Consider the following 21,090-nt stretch of genomic DNA (forward strand, 5'->3'; position numbering starts at 1 on the left):
CGTGGGACTTTATTTAATTTTCCCATCTGTTCACAAAGGCAAAATTGCAACCTGGGGGAACATATACAAAGTAGAGTGAAATTATGTGATTGTAAACTTCATAGTTTTTAAGGACAGTAGAGAAGTCCAAAAGTATATGTAGCCAGGTACCCCCCAACAGGCTCCCGTGCTCCGGTTCCCCCCCCCCCCTACCTTCAGAGTGCAGCCTGGGCGATAGAGTTGCCGGTGTCTCCTGCAGCAGGGCGCCGCTATGTTGGGCGGGCGCGTGCACGAACGCTGAGTCGCGCATGCGCGGAAGCAACGAGGAGCGGCAGAGTGCCTGAGAGGTCGCGCCTGCGCAGGGCAGACCCACAGCGGCCATTACAGGAGTTGCAATAGCGCAAGGTGCGGAGCGGCGGCCATTAGAGGGAGAGCACGAGGCTCCCTATGTTAAAGGCTGCAGGCGGGGCTACAATCCCCATAATTTATTTATTTATTTATTTCTAAAATATTTTACCATGAAGTAATACATTGAGAGTTACCTCTCGTTTTCAAGTATGTCCTGGGCATAGAGTTAAGACATATAATACATGGTTACAAATACAGTTACATAAATGAACAGGGTATACATTATATACAATACATTGCATGCACAGTTAAAGATAATATATATTATGGGCGTATTAAACAGTTACAGACCAGATTAAAATGTGTGGCAGCCTTAGATTTGAAAGAACTTAAACTGGTGGTGGATGTAAGAGTCTCTGGTAGGTTGTTCCAGTTTTGGGGTGCAGGGTAAGAAAAGGAGGAGCGGCCGGATACTTTGTTGAGCCGTGGGACCATGAACAATCTTTTGGAGTTTGATCTCAGGTGATAAGTGCTGCATGTGGTAGGGGTGAGGAGCTTGTTCAGGTAGATGGGTAGCTTGCCCAGAAAGTATTTGAAGGCAAGACAGGAAAGGTGAACTTTGCGCCTAGACTCGAGTGATGACCAATGTAGTTCTTTGAGCATTTCGCAGTGATGGGTGTTATAGTTGCATTGGAGAACAAAACAACAAATTGAATTGTAGAGGGTGTTAAGTTTGCTAAGGTGGGTTTGAGGTGCCGAGCCGTATACTATGTCTCCATAGTCAATAATTGGCATTAGCATCTGCTGTGCGATACGTTTTCTGACCAGCAGACTTAGGGAGGATTTGTTCCTGTAAAGTACCCCTAGTTTGGCATAGGTCTTGGTTGTCAGGGTATCAATGTGCATCCCGAATGTTAAGTGCCAGCTCTGGAGCATGATCATCATCAAGACATTTCATCTCTTTATGTTCAACTCTCCACAGTGTACTTAGTGTTTTACAAAAGAGACAATACAGGGAAATATAATACAAATGGACAGCAAGCAAAATCAGCCAATAGGAAAGGAAATCCCTGCCCCTGCGAGTTTACAATCTAAATGGTACAGTATGTGGTGAGATGTACAGACACAGCAGGTGAGGGAATAAGTGCAGTAGATGGCAGTGATTGGCCACAATGGTTGGTAGGAGCGACTGTGGTTGTGGGATAATAGCCATGAGACCAGGCGATTTAAATGCTTAATTTAAAACATGTTTTTTTAGGTTTGACTTTAAGGTGGGGAGAGACGAAGCTTGAAGTATACTGAGTGTGAGGGAGTTACACAGGTAAGGGACACTTAGGCCAGGTCCCCACTGGCTACTGCAGCGCCCGCTGTGGCAGACGCTGCAGGGAGAAGAGCCGCCCCACAATGGGGCCGGGCCCACTGCGAGGGGGGGCAGGTGCGCTGCGCTGCGTTGACAGAAACTCCTGCTCTCAAGAAAATTGAGATCAGGAGTCGCAACGGAGCGCTAGGCCATGCCGTCCGGCGGTTCAGCCAATGAGGGCGAACCTGCCGGGTGACGTCACGGCCGCGCCCCCGTCACTTCCCTGTCACACCCTCCCGTCTTTCCCCCTGCAGCTCACTGCAGACCGGGGGATTCGGCTGCACGCGGCGCCAACCTCGCAAACGCGCGTGCAGCGCAGGCAGCGGGGCCGTAGCCTAAGGGATAAAGGTTTAGGGCGAGAGAGAACAGTAGCGGTGAAAGGGTTGAAAAGGAGACAGTTACGGGTAGCGCAGAAGACAAGCAGAGACATAACAAGAGAGCAAATGCGTGGAGAGCATTGAAGGTAAGGAGGGAAGCTTTGTACTGTAGTTGATCCAAAACTTGATGGGAAGCCAGGAAAGAGAATTAATGATGTGATGGGCAGGGACTGTTCTGTGAGAAAGGGAATTCAGTTCTTTGTGTGCCTGTACTGTAGGTACTATTGTTCACAGCATTGTGTATACTGCCCATGCTTTACTGTACAGTATGTGAATAGCTCTCTGACGCACACACATCAGGACCACAATATGAGCACATAGGCCCAGATACATCAAGAAGTGCTAAGGAAAAGTGGAGATATTAGTTACTCCTCACTTTTCCTTAGCACTGCTTGATGTGTATGGGCCATAGAGTGGTAATAGGTACGTATTTGTCACCTGGGATAGCCTGCTGCATTACTATGAATGACTGACAACCTAATAGCCATGAGACATAGTAATATACTGCCTTGTACTTTTCATGAGCAGAAGGTTAGCGGCTGTGTGGTACTTTCTCTTATAGCTTCTTCTTTCCTTCTCTAATAGGTTTCAGGCTCAATGCAATGTCAAGGCTCATTTTGAAGCCTGAGGACATATTTTATGCAGCTGACAGACTGTTTGGATCTGGACTAGTTTTAATCATTTTCCTAGATTTCTACTCTCAGGTGACTTACGTTGATGCATTTCGTGCAGCATTTATAGACCACATTTTTTAATTAAAAAAAATCACTCATTGTAATAAAAGAAAATAACTGTTTATTTAATTATGCTTCTTTGTATGCTTTAACTTCCAATTAATTATGTAATCTTATCTGTCCATAGCATATGGCAATGTCCGGGTCTGAAGGTTTTGAAATCCAGTTATAACAACACAGGTTTACATGAAGCAGGTTTCTCTCACACAGCAGCTTGCACACAGGAGCCAAAGAAAATGCCTAACTGCAGATGAAGCCCCCAAATCCCACAGAGCTTCTTCCAATTTCTTAGACCAGGGTTGCGTAAGCTATTAAAGTTGCGCCCTCTGCCTTCTCCCCCCTGTGCTCGTGCCCCCCTCACCTCATGCGCCTGCGTCAAATGATGCTCAGTGCCACGTGACCTGCGGTGTCATTTGACGGCACGTTGCCATGGCGATGGTCATGTGACGTCGTTGCCATGGCGACGCGTAATAGCAGCCTTCAGAACCAAGGTAAGTGAGTTGCAGAGGCCTCACGCGATCCCCCGGCATTTACTTTAAATGCCGCGAGAAGAGCCGGGACCTCTGCAACCGCCCGCGCCCCCCCAGAAAAATCTCAGGCACCCCCCAGTTTGCGCACCGCTGTCTTAGACAATGGTGGCCCATCAAGAAAACCCATTGACCTCCACTCAGGAAAACTCTAGTGAACCTTTTTTTAAGACTTTTTTACCATCGCAAAGGAAGTTTTTGTGAGATTTGATTACTGTTGTTCACTAATCTATAAATGGAGCATACCAAGAAATTGCCAAGGGCTTGTTACTGTAGCATTTGAACTCAAAAGAACATGAAGTACAGCTGGTGATGGAAAGAAAAGTACAATTAGTTATTTAGACACCAAAGGAATTTAACATGGAATTAGAAAATTAATTCTGTAAAATCTTTTGGCTATGCTATAGGCATCTAGTAGTACATAGACAAGGCATGGTTCTAAGCTAAATTAAACTATGTTAAACATGTATTACAGATGCAGCAACGAGTATCTGAACACTTGCCTTTGAAAATCTGGGGCAATCTCCCACTAATGCTGCAACATTTCTGTGACATTTCTGCAAAGAGACTAATGGCCCATCGGATTAACACAGCGGGGGTCCCTGGCAGTCTCATTCAGTTTGAAATACTGGACACAATGATGAAAGGTGCGACGTGCTAGAGAGACAAACACACTCCTCTCTCTCCGTTCTCTGCTCCATGCTGTTTCCTCCTCTCCTTGATACCAACCTCAGGCTCCTGACACCTCCAATTTATTGGCTGCATTACCCAGCAGCAGCCAATCAGGATAGAGGCAGGTGCCCAGCAACCTCGCAACAGTCCTGCTCTCTCCCTGCTCAGCGAAATCCTGCAGCTCCCCCGAGCCGTTCAGGTCACTATGTCCAGAGAGGTAATACTGGACACATACATGTCCAGTATTACCTCTCACTTTTTACTGGTCAGAGTGTCCAAATACAGGACAGTCCAGTGCAATACTGGACACCTGGCAACCATAATGGGGAGTACAGAGAGGATGGGGAGGATGGGGAGGAGGGGAGGAGGGGACGGAGGGTTGGGCAGGAGAGGGAGAGAGAGAGCGGGGGGAGGGGAGAGAGAGGTTGGGGGAAAGTTGAGAGAAAAGGTTGGGAGGAGGGGGAGAGATAGGGTGGGTGAGAGAGAGAGGGTGGGGGAAGAGAGACGTGGGTTAAGGGGGAGATTGTGGGGAGGGAGAGAGGTGGGGGAGAGGAAGGTGCGGAGAGGGTGGGGAAGAGAAGAGACAGAGGGTGGGGGGCAGAGGTAGAGAGGGGTGGAAGAGAGAAAGAGGGTGGAGGTGTAGAGAGGGTAGGTGGGAGTGAGAGGGTGGAGAAGAAATCGAGAGAGGGTGGGGGGGAGAGACGGCGGGGGAGAGAGAGGGTGGAGGAGAGAGAGAGGGTGGAGGAGAGAGAGAAGATGGGGGAGAGATTGTGGGGGGTAGAGTGAGAGAAAGGAGAGGCGGGAAACTGAGAAAGGAGGGGTGAGACTGAGAAAAAGAAGGGGGAAAAGTGCGAGCAAGGAGAGGGGAAAGTGAGGGAGTGTGAGACAAAGGGGGAGAGACAGAGAAAAGGGGAGAGGAGAGTGAGAGAGACGGTGGGGGGTGTGCATGAAGGTGCAATGCAGGTGAGACGAAGAGTATGTAGAGGAGAAGCTGTAGAGGAGGGCAGCATGTAGGGGAGAAGCTGGAGAGGAATGGAGCATGTGGGGGAGAAGCTAGTCAAGACCTACAGTAAGTGTGTGGCCCACTAAGCTTAACAAAGCTCGTGAAGTGGCCCGCCAGCTTAAATAATTGCCCACCCATGCTCTACTGGCGCTGCAGTGAATTGGTTAATGCAGGGGTTCTCAACTCCAATCCTCAGGACCCCTCAACAGGTCAGGATTTCAGGATGTCCCTGCTTCAGCATAGGTGTCTTAGACTGAGCCACTGATTGAGCCACCTGTGCTGAAGCAGGCTCTCCGACTGAGCCACTGATTGAGCCACCTGTGCTTAAGCAGGGAATATCCTTGAAACCTTATGGGGGGATCTTGAGGACAGGATTTGAGAAACCTTGGGTTAATGTATCAACACAGAGTAACGGGTATACTCCCACCCAACCGCATATAGAGTGTATGTGAGGGGGAACCTATGTGTTACCAGGGGTGGTGTGTATACCTGCAGGTTCACAAGAGGCCTGAGCCTCCGCTTGCTGGGAACCTGGGGTGCTCTCTGGAACGTTTCTTGATCAGCGCCTCCACCTGTGCAGGATTCTAGGAGTATAGAATGTCCCCTACACAGGACCCGCATATAGTAATCACATACACTGGAGTATAGGTATAACCATTTACTATATGCAGCATCAACATAACACAGCACAATCACATTAACCATATGTTATCAACTCAATAACTGTACCAAAATCTCAAGTGTCAGTCACTCCCGCTAGGAGCGTATACCCCGTGCCCACCACCATGTACCCCCACACCGTGTCCACAGTATAACCCCCTTGTCCCGTGGTCAGCGCTGCCACTATGTGTGAGTACTTTGTTGGTGCACTTATAACGATGAATATGTGAATGCAACCGCAATCACCATATAATTAATCAATAAATGACAGGTGCTGTGGAGGATGATAACATAGTAGTAACAGTTTTGATCAAAAGAGTGATCAGACAGATACCCTCTATATACAGCACTCTGGTGTCATGTATGTTGTATATCAATGGACTTAATAGCCCTGCAGTGAAGTGCTGCTAATCAGGTCAGTGACCTAGAATCACCAGAGAGATCAAAAAACAATAACCTTTTATTACTTCTACATAGATACTTTAAAAACACAGATACATTGTTAAAAATCCCTATACTAGTATGGCTATAGTGAGTAAATAGTCAATGTAGCAATTTTGCCTATGTGGCTATTAACACATATATACTCCTATTCCACATCCAAATAACATATAGATATATTACCTAGCAGCGATTCTCAAGAATGTCCAGATAATTGAGTCAAAGTAAATATATATCTCATTCAGAGATTAGGCTAGTATAGCGCATAAATATACCAAAACTCATATTAAAAGTAGTATTCAATGGATATAACTCGGTAGGGAGATAGGTCACGTTGTATGGTGGGTAGTGTATCAAATAGATGCACATTTTATTCCTCCATAGGTGTGGTGTAAGTATAGGTATTCATGGGATTTCTCCCTGTATACCCTATATGGGAGCAATGGGTATTATGTTAAAAGCTTAATGCTAAATATAGAGGGTATCTGTCTGATCACTCTTTTGATCAAAACGGTTACTACTGCACTTATAACGATACCTGCCCGGTGCGGCGGCACCTGGCTTTAAAGGATCTTCACAAAGGATCAGGCGAGTTCCTGCACGACATCCAGGATCCACCCGCGTGGTGATCCATCAGGGGCAATCCTACCCTGAAGATAGTCCAGATCTCTTACTAGCTTAGGCTTGAGCCCAAGCCTCTTGGGGAAAGCGCAGAGTCCGCTGTGTCCCTAACTAGCAAACAGCTAATGGGGCAGGGTCGCTAACCTAGGGCCTGTCCCTACAGCACCACAAGTTATAAGGTGGCTAAGGACCTATCTGGGGCCTAGGAGGCTGCTGGCCTAATGCAGCGGGTCACAGACCCCTGCACTCACCTCCTTCCTGGTCTTAACTGCCTCGCTGCAAAACCCTGCGAAATGTATCTATTAGCTCCTGCAGGGCCATCCTCCAGCCCTATTGGCTCCCTGGCGTCATGTGGGGTGCTGCTGAGGCTCATGGGACTTGTAGTCCCTTCCAAGAGCCTTCCCTGGTAGGCTAGGGTTCGCGCGCTTACCACTGCGCATGCGCAACTCATCCAGGCCGCCGGAACTCACTGCGCATGCGCAAACTCGCGCAACATGGCGGCGCCCTGCACGGGAGCCGCCGGGGACTTCCGGAGCACCTGAGCGCTCCCTGCTCGGCCCCCACCCTCTAGAATGGCCGGCGGGTCTGCCGCTTGGCTCCGGCAGTACCCACCATTGATCCCGGCCACGGAGGTAACGGTGGTCGCAGGGCAGAGGGGGGTGACCTGGCTACAACAGTATAAATATGACCGTGCAAATCCTCATACTGTATATGAAAGTAAATGGACACCGACTTTTTTTATAGTCAAACAATCTATTGTAGCCCTGTTTCCCAGTGAACACAGACCGCTACCATATGCTGTATAACCTATAGGCTCACAGGGCCTAAGCCCCCGCCACGGAGAGCCTGGGGCACACGTAATAATAATAGATAATACCTCATATTTGGTGCAGCGCCTCCACCTGCGATGGCTCCCACCAGAGGGGGAGTGGTTCCTCGCAGGACAATTATATATCAATACACACACAGCATATAAACAACCAAATGACTTTACTTGTGCCTCCCTACACCTGGAGCTCCGTCTCCTTCCTCCTCCCGCTAGCTCTGAGCAACGTGCGCGCCCCTCCGACCCTATCTTCCTTCCTCCCGCTATTCCAACCACCCGATTGGTTCCCTGGTGTCACATGGTCTCGCGGTGGCTGCTGGGACTCGTAGTTCCCTATGCTCCACCCTATAGGAACTATTCCTCCTTCGCGGGCTTTGGCAGCTATGCCCGCGCATGCGCGACCTCTGCTCCCCACCAGCTCCACAACCTTCTGCGCCTGCGCCAACACGGCGGCGCCCTGATATCGCGGAACCTCCGATATACCGGAGCGTTCCCTGCACTGCTGCAACCCTCCCATCCGACAACAACAAATGCGGGAGAGGGGAGCCCGGCTACATTATGAATACTTGTTTAGATCAGGAAACTACTGTAAAAGCTGAACTTAAAATGTTTTTATTTATTTATTTTTTCATTAAAAATAACAGAATCATCCTGCATGCAGATGTTGATAATTAAGACAGTCTGTATGACATGCAAAAAAAACATGTTCAGACAAGCTGTGTATACAATTTTAAAAATAAACCACAGGTGGAAAATCTACAGAAAATGATAACCCTGCAAAGACATGTGTTGGAACACTGCTCACTGAGTAGCATAGCCTGCGGTAACAACAGTCCAGTTGTGTGGGAACATATTTCTTAGTAAACTGTAAACAAAAAGGAATTAAATGCAATGTAATTTCTCTTAAACAAAAGAAAGGAAGGTTACGGTAACCCTAATTACCATTTTCAAATACTTTTCACAATTAAGTATACTGTATATTTTGAGGTAGTGGGGACAGATAAAAATTAGATAAATGTGAATTTTTGTAAGCTATACTGGTTACAAACCAAAGCCAAACAACTACAGGCATACCCCGGTTTAAGGACACTCACTTTAAGTACACTCGCGAGTAAGTACATATCGCTCAATTGGCAAACGGCAGCTCACACATGCGTCTGTCGGCACGTCCTGAACAGCAATACCGGCTCCCTACCTGTACCGAAGCTGTGCGCAAGTGGGGAGACTATAGAGCCTGTTACACGTGTTATTTACTTCAGTTATGCACGTATATAACAATTGCAGTACAGTACATGCATCGATAAGTGGGAAAAAGGTAGTGATTCACTTTAAGTACATTTTCGCTTTACATACATGCTCTGGTCCCACTGCGTACGTTAATGCGGGGTATGCCTGTACTACACTATATCAAGGCAATAACAGACACCCACAATCATCCTTTTTGATCACTGTATGGGACATTTTGTCATTTGGAATAGGGTTCTGAATTATTGTCAGTCGGAATGACAGTTAACCTAATAGCTTCAAGATTATAGCGATATACTGCCTTGTACTTCTCGTAAGCAGAAGATTAGCAGCTGTGTGGTAATTTTTCCTATACCTTCTTTCTTTTCTTGAACAGAGTAAAAGCAACTTTAAGGATCAGTGACAGAGGCTCCCACTCAAATAAAATGAAATGTACAAGTTACTCTATCAGCTGTGCTACTTTAACATGACACGAGAACAGAATGTGTACATGTTGCTGCTTCCTTTACCCAAGCATCATACTGGATATCTCCTAAGGCAATGTTTCCCATACCTCTCCTCCGGGGCCATGAGCAACACTGGGTTTCCTGCAGCAACCACCCGACATTCTATACATACTGTGTGCATTTTATGTGCATCCACCTGTGTGGAAGTGCACTGTATACAGCTAAAACCGGGGGTGGCCGGAGCTTAGAGACATTTTTCAGAACCACTATCCTTACGATCTAGGTATTTCAAAATTGCCTGTAGTTATACAATGAATGATAGCCTTGTTCAGCACTAGAGACCTGCAGGTAAAGTATTAGCTATAGATGTGTGTGAATCTGTGCTGATACATTCAAAGCAGCATTCAAATCTGTCTTTAAAAAACAAAATAAAAAATAGATATGAAGCAGGGTTTCTCCGGAGCCGAACTGCATTAATTTCAGCTCTGGGGACCTCTGCATCACGAGATAGTTGTCTCTGTAGATACTGCATCTCCAGCGACACGCGGGCCAATAGGAACCTGCAATGCATGACGTTGCTGCTTCCTATTGGCTCACGGTGCTACAGGAGATTTAAACCACCATATTGTTCACTCAGCCGTGGATGTTACCGGCAGCCCCTTTGGTGGTAAGTGTCTCGGGAAACAGGGGGGCCCTAAGCTGAAATTAACATGGCAACTCCCGAGAACCCCTGCTTCATAGATATTTTAAATAAATAAGCACAAACTTTAACAATTATTTAATAATACAATAAGTATTTTTAAATCATAAACCTACAACAAATACATTCACTGCAGGAGGAGCCTGCAAAGCGGCTGGTTGAGGTCTTGCACAGTAATGCAAGGTGCAGAAGGGAGAAGACGCGACGAGTAGAAGTTACACATACAGTACTGTAGGTTCATTGGACAGCACTATGTAAAGCAATGTTGTGCTATGTGTATTTAGTAAACAGGAGGCTGCTCTTGTGATATGTGATAATGCCTAAGGCCTCAGCCAGGGTGCCGCTGAGCGGGCGCTCACGCTCACGCTGGCCGCGATTAAACACATTGCGGCAATCTTTGTGGCCAGCGTGAGCAAGCGCCTGTGCCCGCTCGGCGTTCAGAGCAAGCAAATTTGATTTTGCAGCTCGCAAGCGCGTCACGTGAGCGGTTCGCCCAATGAGTGGCCGCGCCCCCAGGCAAGCGCGCACCTAGCCGGCCACAAATCGCCCGGCCGAGCAGGGTGCAGTGCGCGAGCGCCAGCGCGCCCGCTCCCTGCCTGGCCGCAGCCTAAGACAGCACATGTGTAAACAGTTGGAAAAGCTTATTTACATCCAGTATGTGAATAGGAAAGAAACACTATTTTAAATGCCACAGTTTTCTCATATTAAATGCAATTCTCAGGTCTCATAAATGTGTCTTGATGCGTCTATGAGATCTGAAACAAATATTGGACAGCAGCAATACTGTGTATTAGATTTACTGTACAAAAAATAAAAAATGTTGTTCATGGAACCTTTTCACTGACACGGTCATGCTTCCTAGAGTTCTACTGTTTTTAATCATTGTTTTTCTTGGACATTAGTACTCAAGAGATTTCTGCTTACAGTACGTGCATTCCTATGTGGAACCAAACTTAAATAATATTAGAAATACTGTAGGTATGTAGTGCTGTTTCCCCCACTCTATGGGAAATGTGGTGGCTACTGAGTGTGTGGTGCTTAACCTGTGGCTCACAGGAGGCCTGAACCTCCGCTGCTGGGAGCCTGGGGTGTGCCTGATCCGTCTCCACCTGTGAGGGATCCTGACAGCGCCGGATAACCCCTTCACAGGACCCAATGCAATAAGATCACACACTTGTATTTAATAACAGTTTAATGAACACAGGTACATCTAGATATATCACTAACCCACATACCATATAGGCCTCACACGGCCGTAGCCTCACCGTGCCTTCCAACCGTAGTGTCCACCCCTGATGGGATTTCCCCAAAGTACTGAGGGGCCCCTGGGCACTCAACCTCCTTGGTGTCCACAAGAGCCAACCCACCCAATGTGTGAGACAGCGCTGCCAACAGTAACTGAAAGTGTTATACTGCTGCGGCCAAGTTTATTCGAGCATTTGCCCGTTCTTGGCCGCAGCAGTATCCTGGCGCGCGCCGCAGGGTGACGGGCGCGCGCCGAAGCAGCGGAAGAGCGCCCTCCGATCGGGGCGCTCTCCCTACCGCTGCCGGGTCCGCCGGGTCCCCCGGAACCCCCTGCCGCCGTCCCGCGATCGCGGGACACCAGGGCTCCCTCGGGGAGCCCTGGACGCGCGTGCAGGGGGCGCTGGCACCCGATGATGCGTGACCGCGCTGAGGGAGTGCGGCTCGCAAGCTGGGACATTTCCCGGCTTGCGGAATGAGCCGCACTCGGATAAACTGTGTCGGCAGTGTAGTTGGTGCACGTTGTGAGGTACCTGTCCAGGTGCTCCAGCACCCAGGTTTGGCCGAAAAGCAAAAGGGATCTACGGATCCAGCGACGTCGATGTCAGCGATGGTGGTCCTGCCCCAGACCACAGTCCGCAAATCGCTGTGCGGTGTTTTCAAATGGCACTATACACTAATTGTATACAGCTACAGGGGAAATGTCCCTAGCTAGGGCTTTTTCTGTAGCAGCCACAATCTGATTAGGTGAGTGGGGCCTATCTTGGACCTGAAAGGTTAATCTTGCCTAGTTTGGATGCCACTGACACCCAGACCCTACCTTCCCTTTCTCTGTCCTGGCTCCAACTGTCAGTCCCCCTAACTGTCAGAACCCCAACTGTCAGAATTCTAACTGCCATGCATCTCTCAGCCCTATTGGTTGCCTGGTAACATGTCTGCAGCCCCTGAGGCTGCTGGGACTTGTAGTTCCCCTGCTGTGCTATACTACTGCGCATCCCCCCGCACTCTCCCCAGCCTCCGCTGCCTATGGAAAGGTAAGGGGAAAAACAGGGGACCAGGGGGACCCAGGCTATAGGTATAAAACTATATGTTAAAATGGAGTGATTGATGCTCTGAAACAGGTCAGACAAGAATAATGGTTTTTAAACTATTTTAAAGTGAGTATCATAAATAAATCAAGCTACCGTGCCTGATTTATATTGGCCAACTCGTTCTCTTTATTAAGGAGACACCCTCAATAATTCGCTGACAAAAATGTATTTTTCTTTTCTCTCCCCAAAACATTTCCCCAACCCAGAGTCTAGCTCAGGGAAAGATGAAGATATGTCCTGTATTTCCCTGGAAATAGTGTTCAGATGTTGGTCACTATGATCATTGGATAGAAGGAAAGAGGATTGACCAACCCTGACTTTTATAGTCCTTAGAAATAAAAAAAATGTTACTCTAAATTACTAATATTTTTCTGATACAACTATCCTCTATCCGTGTCCAAGTTAAACCGGTGAAACAGATCACTGCCAGTAGATCACTTTGGTTCTAAAGAGGACTGCACCTGCAATTAGGGGTTGCCAGGTGGCTTCTCCAAAAATACTTAACACAATGGTGAAAGGTGCGACGCGCCGAGACACACATACAAACACCCCTATCTTTGCTCCATGCTGTTTTCTCCTCTCCTTGGCCCCACCATCAGGCTCCTGACACCTCCTCCTGATTGGCTGCATTACCCAGCAGCAGCCAATCAGGATGGGGGAAACTGACCAGCACCCTAACAACCCTGCTCTCTCCCTGCTCAGGGAAATCCTGCGGCCCCCCAAGCCAGTCAGGTCACTATGTCCAAAGGGGTAATACCGGACATATACTGTACATGTCCAGTATTACCTAGAATTTTTTACTGGCCAGAGTGTCCAAACACAGGACAGTCTGGTTCAATACTGGACACCTGGGAACCCTACCTGCAGTTGACAAAATACAACTCTCCACAAAGTGCATAAAATCTTTCCATAAGAGTTATGGTTGAGTTGGTTACTGATCAAATACGCACTATTTTATTGCTCAGAAAATATAATAAGAATAATTTTAAAAGCACTGTCTTTTACTAGATGTAGCCTAGTGCCACTGGATATACCCTTTTCCCTGGCCCTAACATTATAAGTCCTGATAAGAACAGGCTGTGTTGGGGTTAAGCTCCTGCAGAGAGGCCTAGCATGTGAGTTGCAGACTGGATAGGATACAATATTACCATATCCAGGTGCAGGTCTAATGGCAGTTTGAAGTGTCATGCCTTGGAGTAGGGTTGCCAGGTGGCTTGTCCAAAAATACTGAACACAATGGTAAATGATGTGACCCCCCCCCCAATACATATAAAAAATACCCCCACGTGCCCGAATACATATAAAACATACCCCACGCCCCCTGAATACATATAAAATATATCCCCACCTCCCCAATATATATAAAATATACCCCCACCGTCCCAATACATGTAAAATATACCCCCACCTCCCCAATACATATAAAATATACCCCACCTCCCCAATACATATAAAATATACCTCCACCTCCCCCAATACATATAAAATATACCCCACCTCCCCCCCAAATTGTATTTTGTCCTTACCTTATCTCCTGGCAGGACGCAGACAGCACTGGAACATGTCTCTGGGCCGCCGGGCTGTGGGCTCCGCCCACGCTATCCTCTCCTCACTCAGAGACAGCACCTCCTTGCTGCGCCTGGCCACTGTCCGCAGCCCGCCCTCTCAGCACCAGCCACTGGTGCTTGCCGGCGCCTTCGCCACTGCCTCCGCCGCCCTCGCGCTGCCACTGCCTCCGCCACCCTCGCGCTGCCACTGCCTCCGCCACCCTCGCGCTGCCACTGCCTCCGCCGCCCTCGCGCTGCCACTGCCTCTGCCACCCTCGCGCTGCCACTGCCTCCGCTGCCCTTGTGCTTGCCGCCGCAACAATGGTAATACCGGACACATATGTGTCCGGTATTACCTACCATTTTAAACCGGACAGACACCTACGACTTGGTGCCCCAGCCATTGCCAAACCAATTGCTTCCATAGTCAACTCTATCCTGTCTGCAGGCCATATCCCTAAGACCTGGAAAACTGCCAGAGTTGTCCCAATCTTCAAAAGTGGGGACAAAAACACTGTCTCAAACTACAGACCAATCTCACTTCTCCCAATTCTATCCAAAGTCATGGAAAAATGTGTCCACTCCCAATTAAACGACCACTACACCAAGACAAATTTCCCTAGCCAATTCCAATCTGGCTTTCGTCCCAAACACTCCACCGTAACTACCCTGCTAAAAGTTTGCAATGAAATCCAGTGTGGAATGGAACGGGGACAACTCACTGGTGCAGTATTCCTAGATTTTGCAAAGGCTTTTAATACAGTTGATCATGCTATCCTGATAACAAACTCCAGAGCTCTGGAATAGAGAAGCATGCTTTAAACTGGTTTCAGTCCTACCTATCAGGAAGATCCCAACATGTGTCCATCTCAGGCTCTAACTCCAACCCCCTGGATATCACCTGTGGTGTCCCGCAAGGCTCTGTTCTGGGGCCCCTACTCTTCTCAGTATTCATTAATGATCTTCCCACAGCTTGTAAGGAAGCCTCAATACACATGTATGCAGATGACACAATCCTATATGCACACAGCCATAGCCTCTCTGACCTTCAACACATACTTCAGTCTGACTTTTTGAGACTCAAAAACTGGATTTCCCAAAACAAACTGTTTCTGAAAACTGACAAGACTGTAACAATGGTATTTGGGACCAAGACAAGATGCTTAAAGCTTCCAGCGACTGAGCTCCATATTAGAACCAACACTAACACCACCCTAACCCCTGTCACTAGTTTTAAATACCTGGGCTTATGGTTTGACTCCCACTTAACATTCGGAATGCACATTGATACCCTGACAACCAAGACCTATGCCAAACTAGGGGTACTTTACAGGAACAAATCCTCCCTAAGTCTCCTGGTCAGAAAGCGTATCGCACAGCAGATTCTAATGCCAATTATTGACTATGGAGACATAGTATATGGCACGGCACCTCAAACCCACCTTAGCAAACTTGACACCCTCAAATTCAATTTGTCGTTTTGTTCGCCAATGCAACTACAACACACATCACTGCGAAATGCTCAAAGAACTAGATTGGTCATCACTAGAGTCTAAGCGCAAAGTTCACCTTTCCTGTCTTGCTTTTAAATTCTTTATGGGCAAGCTACCCAGCTACCTGAACAAGCTCCTCACCTCTACCACATGCAGCACCTATCACCTGAGATCTGACTCCAAAAGACTGTTCATGGTCCCAAGGCTCAACAAAGTATCCGGCCGTTCCTCCTTCTATTACCGTGCCCCCCAAAACTGGAACAAACTATCAGAGACTCTCACATCCACCACCAGTTTAAGTTCTTTCAAATCTAAGGCTGTCTCACATTTTAATCTGGTCTGTAACTGTTACATACGCCCATAACATATATTTTCTTTAACTGTGCATGCAATGTCTTGTATATAATGTATACCCTGTTCATTTATGTAACTGTATTTGTAACCATGTATTATTTGTCTTAACTCTGTGCCCAGGACATACTTGAAAACGAGAGGTAACTCTCAATGTATTACTTCCCGGTAAAATATTTTATAAATAAACAATCAAAATTACCGGCCTGTCTAATTGAAAACCGGACACCTGGCAACCCTACCTGGGAGGGTACTGACTGGATCACATGCAGTTGGTGTGATGCCTGTCAGTACCTGGGAAGTCCATTTTTTGGGGGGGTTTCTGTTAAAAGAAAACATACAGGAGGAGAGTGAGGCAAACGCTGCCTGCACATGATATTTGAACAAAATGCTTACATTGATTTGGCACAATGTGAGTGTGTTTTACCTTGTATCTGCTTTAGATAAAGCTGTTATCAGTCTACACTATCTCTGGTCTCTTTACCTTATTCCATGTAGGTCCCTACACCTGTGGATACATTGGGTAGAGCACCGCAAAGATAGTACATTGCCACTGATTGGGATATGCACTAAAAGATTGGGAAATCTGTGAGTACAAACTCCGTTGGATTTTGGAGAAACAAGCTCCTAAAATCATCATAGATATAATGCGCTATTGTTTGTATGTTTTCTTTTCATATATATCTGCGCTCCCCCCAAAAATTGGACTTCTGAGAAACACAAGGATTGATAAACACAAATATTGATATAGGGTTTAAGCTGCAAATCACAATTGTTTGTACTGGGATTAACACTCCATTAGTGTATTGCACACTCCACTATTTATATGCAATTATTTGCACTGATATTATATATTTAATTAACGATATTAAGCACAAATATCACCATTTATATATTCTTATTTTAAGAAATATCACAAATTCGATTTAAGCGCCACTGAGGTTAACACAATTTGTTTTTTCACTGTCAGTACCTGGACCTGTCCTGTTATGGGGCAGGGTTACAAACCCCTCTCCATGTATTAAAGCTGGCACTCCACTAAATTGTGTCTGTCTTTCCCCTCCCTCTGTGGAGTGGGAGCAATTCCACCTTGCCCCATCAAGGGATAAGGGGGTTAAGGAGTGGGCTCTTGGGGCCTCAAGCCCCTGGGGTCTGATCCAGGGAAGATGGAGGAATTGGAATATGCTGTATCTACCTCAAGAAATACCAGTTATACCAGTTATACCATCACTGTCCTGAGTGTCTCTATGAAGGAGAAGTGTTTGTCAGAAGAGCGTCTGTCCCTGGCAGGAGCCCTGCGCGATGGATGCGTTGCACCATGAGACCTGATGCGGAGAACCCGCCCTGTTGATACTCCCCAATACCATCTACGGAGCACTCAGCCTTCTGTGAGCCTAACACTTTCAAATGTAATTTGTGTAAATATATTTGGCTGCTTCTAACATAATTATAGAAGGCTCTCCTATGTTATTTGAGAATAATGAGGGGATTGAAACGAAGCACCTAGCGCTGCATTTACAGTAGGTGTTGCTATGATTACTTGTGTGATCAGCTGGGCTTAATTCTCTAGCTCACTCTCCCGAGCCAAACAAGGCGATCCAAAGATAGAAATAGGCAGAGTTTAAAACCTGCAAACAGCTGCTTCCATGGACAGTTTTCACCTGCCTGGGAAGAAGATAGCTGCAGATCACTGATGTCATTTCTCTAAAGAGACAACGAGAGATGATCCGCATACTGTAGCACAGAATTTTAGCTTGTATTTTAAAAAGCACAAACCCAATCAATAGAGTAAACAGGTTCATGTTCCAGCGTTTTACTTTCACAAATCCGTAAGCCGAAGAAAAGTCAAAGCAATTGATCTAAAAGCAGAGAGTGACACACATGGTAAACTGTTGGAATTTGCATAGTGTTTGTGACAGAAAAAAAACTATTTCGCTTGGGCACAGAGAGCCAACTCATCACTTTGGCATTGGAAGTTGCAAACAACGTCTGTGAAACATGGTTACTGCTCTTCTCTTCGTAAAACTGCTGAACGCAGGTCCCTGCGTAATATATAGGCATGTTCATTTTGCGCATTTTTGTGTCAATACATCAAGGTATTTTACTCCAATTTTAGCCTCCATGTGCACAAGTTTGCAATTTGGGGAGTGTCAAATGGAGGCCCTAATGGAGAACATATTATAATATTATAATATTAAACACCACCTATCTTCTTATTTCGTAAAAAAAAAAAAAAAACCCAACAGGTCTGAGAAGGCGCGTAACCCTCTCTGCTTGGCAATCTGGCCAAAACTGGAACAATCTACCGGAGACTCTCACAGCCACCACCAGTCTAAGTTCTTTTCCAAACTAAGGATGTCTAACATTTTAACCTGGTCTGTAACTGTTACATACGCCTATAATATATATTACCTCTAACTGTGCATGCAATGTCTTGTATATAATGTACACCCTGTTCATTTATGCAACTATGTATTTGTAACCATGTATTATTTGTAATTTTAACTCTGTGCCCAGGACATACTTGAAAAGGAGAGGTAACTCGCAATGTATTACTTCCTGGTAAAATATTTAATAAATAAATAATTATCTGCAACAATGTGAGAAGCTTTGCAAACAAACTTTTTACATACTGTAACTCTGTATGATGAAACGAATAGTACAAAAAGGAGAGCATTGTTTTGATACATACTCCATATTGTGGTAGTGGTATACATGGGAGGAAAGATTTGGGCGGGGGGGGGAATAGGGAAGGGTAGAACCCCTGCTCAGCAAAATATAGTACGTAGTTTTTTTGGGTATGATGGTATTACCAGGATATGGATAATAGAAGGACCAAAGAAAAAGAACCCGGTTATCAAAAGCGCTCAAATACCCTAGTATGATATGTAAAGTTGATACCTGAAAATAATTTTATTGATATTATTATTAAAATGAGGGGGTATAAATGGAACCACGACGAATGCAAAGGTGCATTTGTCATTGTTCCCATTTATAGCCCTTTATTTTACAGAATACGTGGGTTTACAACATCGCATACTGTGTGGACTTTTTTTAGCTAGCAATATCTTTGGGTTTTCTGTTGGAAGGATGTTGGTTGTCAGAATATTAGTAAATAAGTTTGGCAACAATTCATTCTTTAATATACAAGGTGACATTTGTGTTGTAAGCTCTGCAGATATTGTTCTGTGTTCTCTTGTCTTATTTTCAGTACTGATGTGCAGTGGTTTTCCACGTCATTATTACTGACAGTTACTCCTTATGTTTGAATGATTCTCTAATTATTCTGAAGTGTCTGGGCCTGTTTTCTAGGTCAAATCATAAATGAAGGTAAGTGGTTGTTTGCCATATAAAAAATGTTCTTTTGTTTGAATGTGGTGCGACACTTGACTATGAAGGCAATTTCATCTGTCTGATGTTTTCTTTTGTATTGATGTTTGAATTTTGCCATTGTCTAGTGTCACTGTACTATCAAGAAAATTCACTTGTGTGAAGTGATCGATTGTAGGCCTGATTGATAGGTGAAGGGTGTTCAAAGAGCTATATATATATATATATTTTTTGTTCAGTCTGTCTTTTCTTTGCTTTATACATAAGGTTACATTCTGAAAAAAACAGGGAAACCATGTGGTATTAAAGCAATTTTCTACAATTCCTTTAACATCAGTCTGTCATGGGTCAGCAATGTACGCAGAAGTGACAGAAGGAAATGTGAACTAAAGAAAAGGTTAATGTGTTTTGTATCGACATACAGTACAGTAGTGTGGCCATTTATATTAAAATCCAGGTCAATGAATAAATTAGAACAAATAATAATGGCTTATGTACAGTACTTTTAATGTGACATTATTTTGATTAAATACTGTACTTTTTTACATGCAAGAATAGGTTCAACAGTATTCAGTATACATTTGGGATGTATATTACTTCTGGAAATAGTGCAAATCATTCTTTATCATGGCTTATGAATGCAACCGAGATAAAATATATACAGGTAAACCCCGTTATAACGCGATTCGGTTATAACGCGGTTTTCCCGTGGCTCCCGTTTAAAAAAAAAATAAAAATTTTTTTTTTTAAATTTAAATTTTTTTTTTTGCACACTGCACACACTGCACACACACTGCTCACACTGACACACACTGCACACTACACACTGCACACACACTGCTCACACTGACACACACTGCACACACACTGCACACTGCACTCACACTGACACACTGCACACACACTGCTCATTGCTCACACTGCACACACTGACACACTGCTCATTGCTCACACTGCACACACTGCACACTGCACACACACTGCTCACACTGACACACACTGCACACTGCACACACACTGCACACACACACACGCACACACACCCCTCCCAATACACATATACATAAATCAGCCTTACCTTGGGGATGATTGGTGAGGCATGTGGCTGCAGGGGGGGGGGGGGTGCCGGTGGGGGTGGTGCTGCGGTGTAGGGGGATGATGGCTGTGGGGGCCCCCGATGCTGTGGGGGCTGGTGGGATGGCCCGGTGCAGCGCCGGGGGGGCATGGGGGGGGTGGTGGCAGGACGACCCTGCGCTACGGCAGGGCCAGGGGGCCCTGTATTGCGGCACGAGGGCCCTGTGCTGCGGCGGGGGGAAGCCGGACCGGAGGGGAATCCCCCCTCCCATCTCCTGTCACGCGGTGACAGGGGAAGCCGGAACCGGAGGGGCATCCCCCCTCCCATCTCCTGTCCCGTGGTGACAGGGGAAGCTGGAACCGGAGGGGCATCCCCCCTCCCATCTCCTGTCCCGCGGTGACGGGGAACCCCAAGCCGGGACCAGAGGGGCATCCCCCCTCCCATCTCCTGTCCCGCGGTGACAGGGGAAGCCGGAACCGGAGGGGCATCCCCCCTCCCATCTCCTGTCCCGCGGTGACGGGGAACCCGAAGCCGGGACCGGAGGGGCATCCCCCCTCCCATCTCCTGTCCCGCGGTGACAGGGGAAGCTGAAGCCGGAGGGGCATCCCCCCTCCCATCTCCTGTCCCGCGGTGACAGGGGAAGCTGAAGCCGGAGGGGCATCCCCCCTCCCATCTCCTGTCCCGCGGTGACAGGGGAAGCTGAAGCCGGAGGGGCATCCCCCCTCCCATCTCCTGTCCCGCGGTGACAGGAGAAGCCGGAACCGGAGGGGCATCCCCCCTCCCATCTCCTGTCCCGCAGTGACGAGGAACCCGAAGCCGGGACCGGAGGGGCATCCCCCCTCCAATCTCCTGTCCCGCGGTGACAGGGGGAAGCCGGGACAGTGGGTTGAATATGCGCTGATGCGGCGGCCATTTTTTTTTTAAATTAGCGCGACCCCGTTACTAACGCGGTGGTCTCGGGGTGGACCCCGAGGACCGCGTTATAACGGGGTTTACCTGTATTTTTATTTTTTATTAAACAA

At 46.9% G+C, this 21,090-nt stretch overlaps 1 protein-coding gene across 4 annotated transcripts in view; it reads right to left on the reverse strand.

Moving 5' to 3' along the window:
• Window positions 1-21,090, reverse strand: part of ENOX1 (ecto-NOX disulfide-thiol exchanger 1) — a 628,404-nt gene that overhangs the window by 345,398 nt on the left and 261,916 nt on the right. The window contains exon 1 of one of the 4 annotated variants that reach the window (XM_075591097.1): window positions 11,715-11,815. The exons of the other annotated variants lie outside the window; for them this stretch is intronic. The gene's annotated coding sequence lies outside the window, so the exon portion shown is untranslated. Of the gene's footprint in view, window positions 1-11,714; window positions 11,816-21,090 lie in introns of those variants that run through there. 4 annotated transcript variants of the gene reach the window in all.

This window comes from Ascaphus truei, chromosome 3, assembly GCF_040206685.1.
Source record: "Ascaphus truei isolate aAscTru1 chromosome 3, aAscTru1.hap1, whole genome shotgun sequence".
Lineage (NCBI taxonomy): Eukaryota > Metazoa > Chordata > Amphibia > Anura > Ascaphidae > Ascaphus > Ascaphus truei.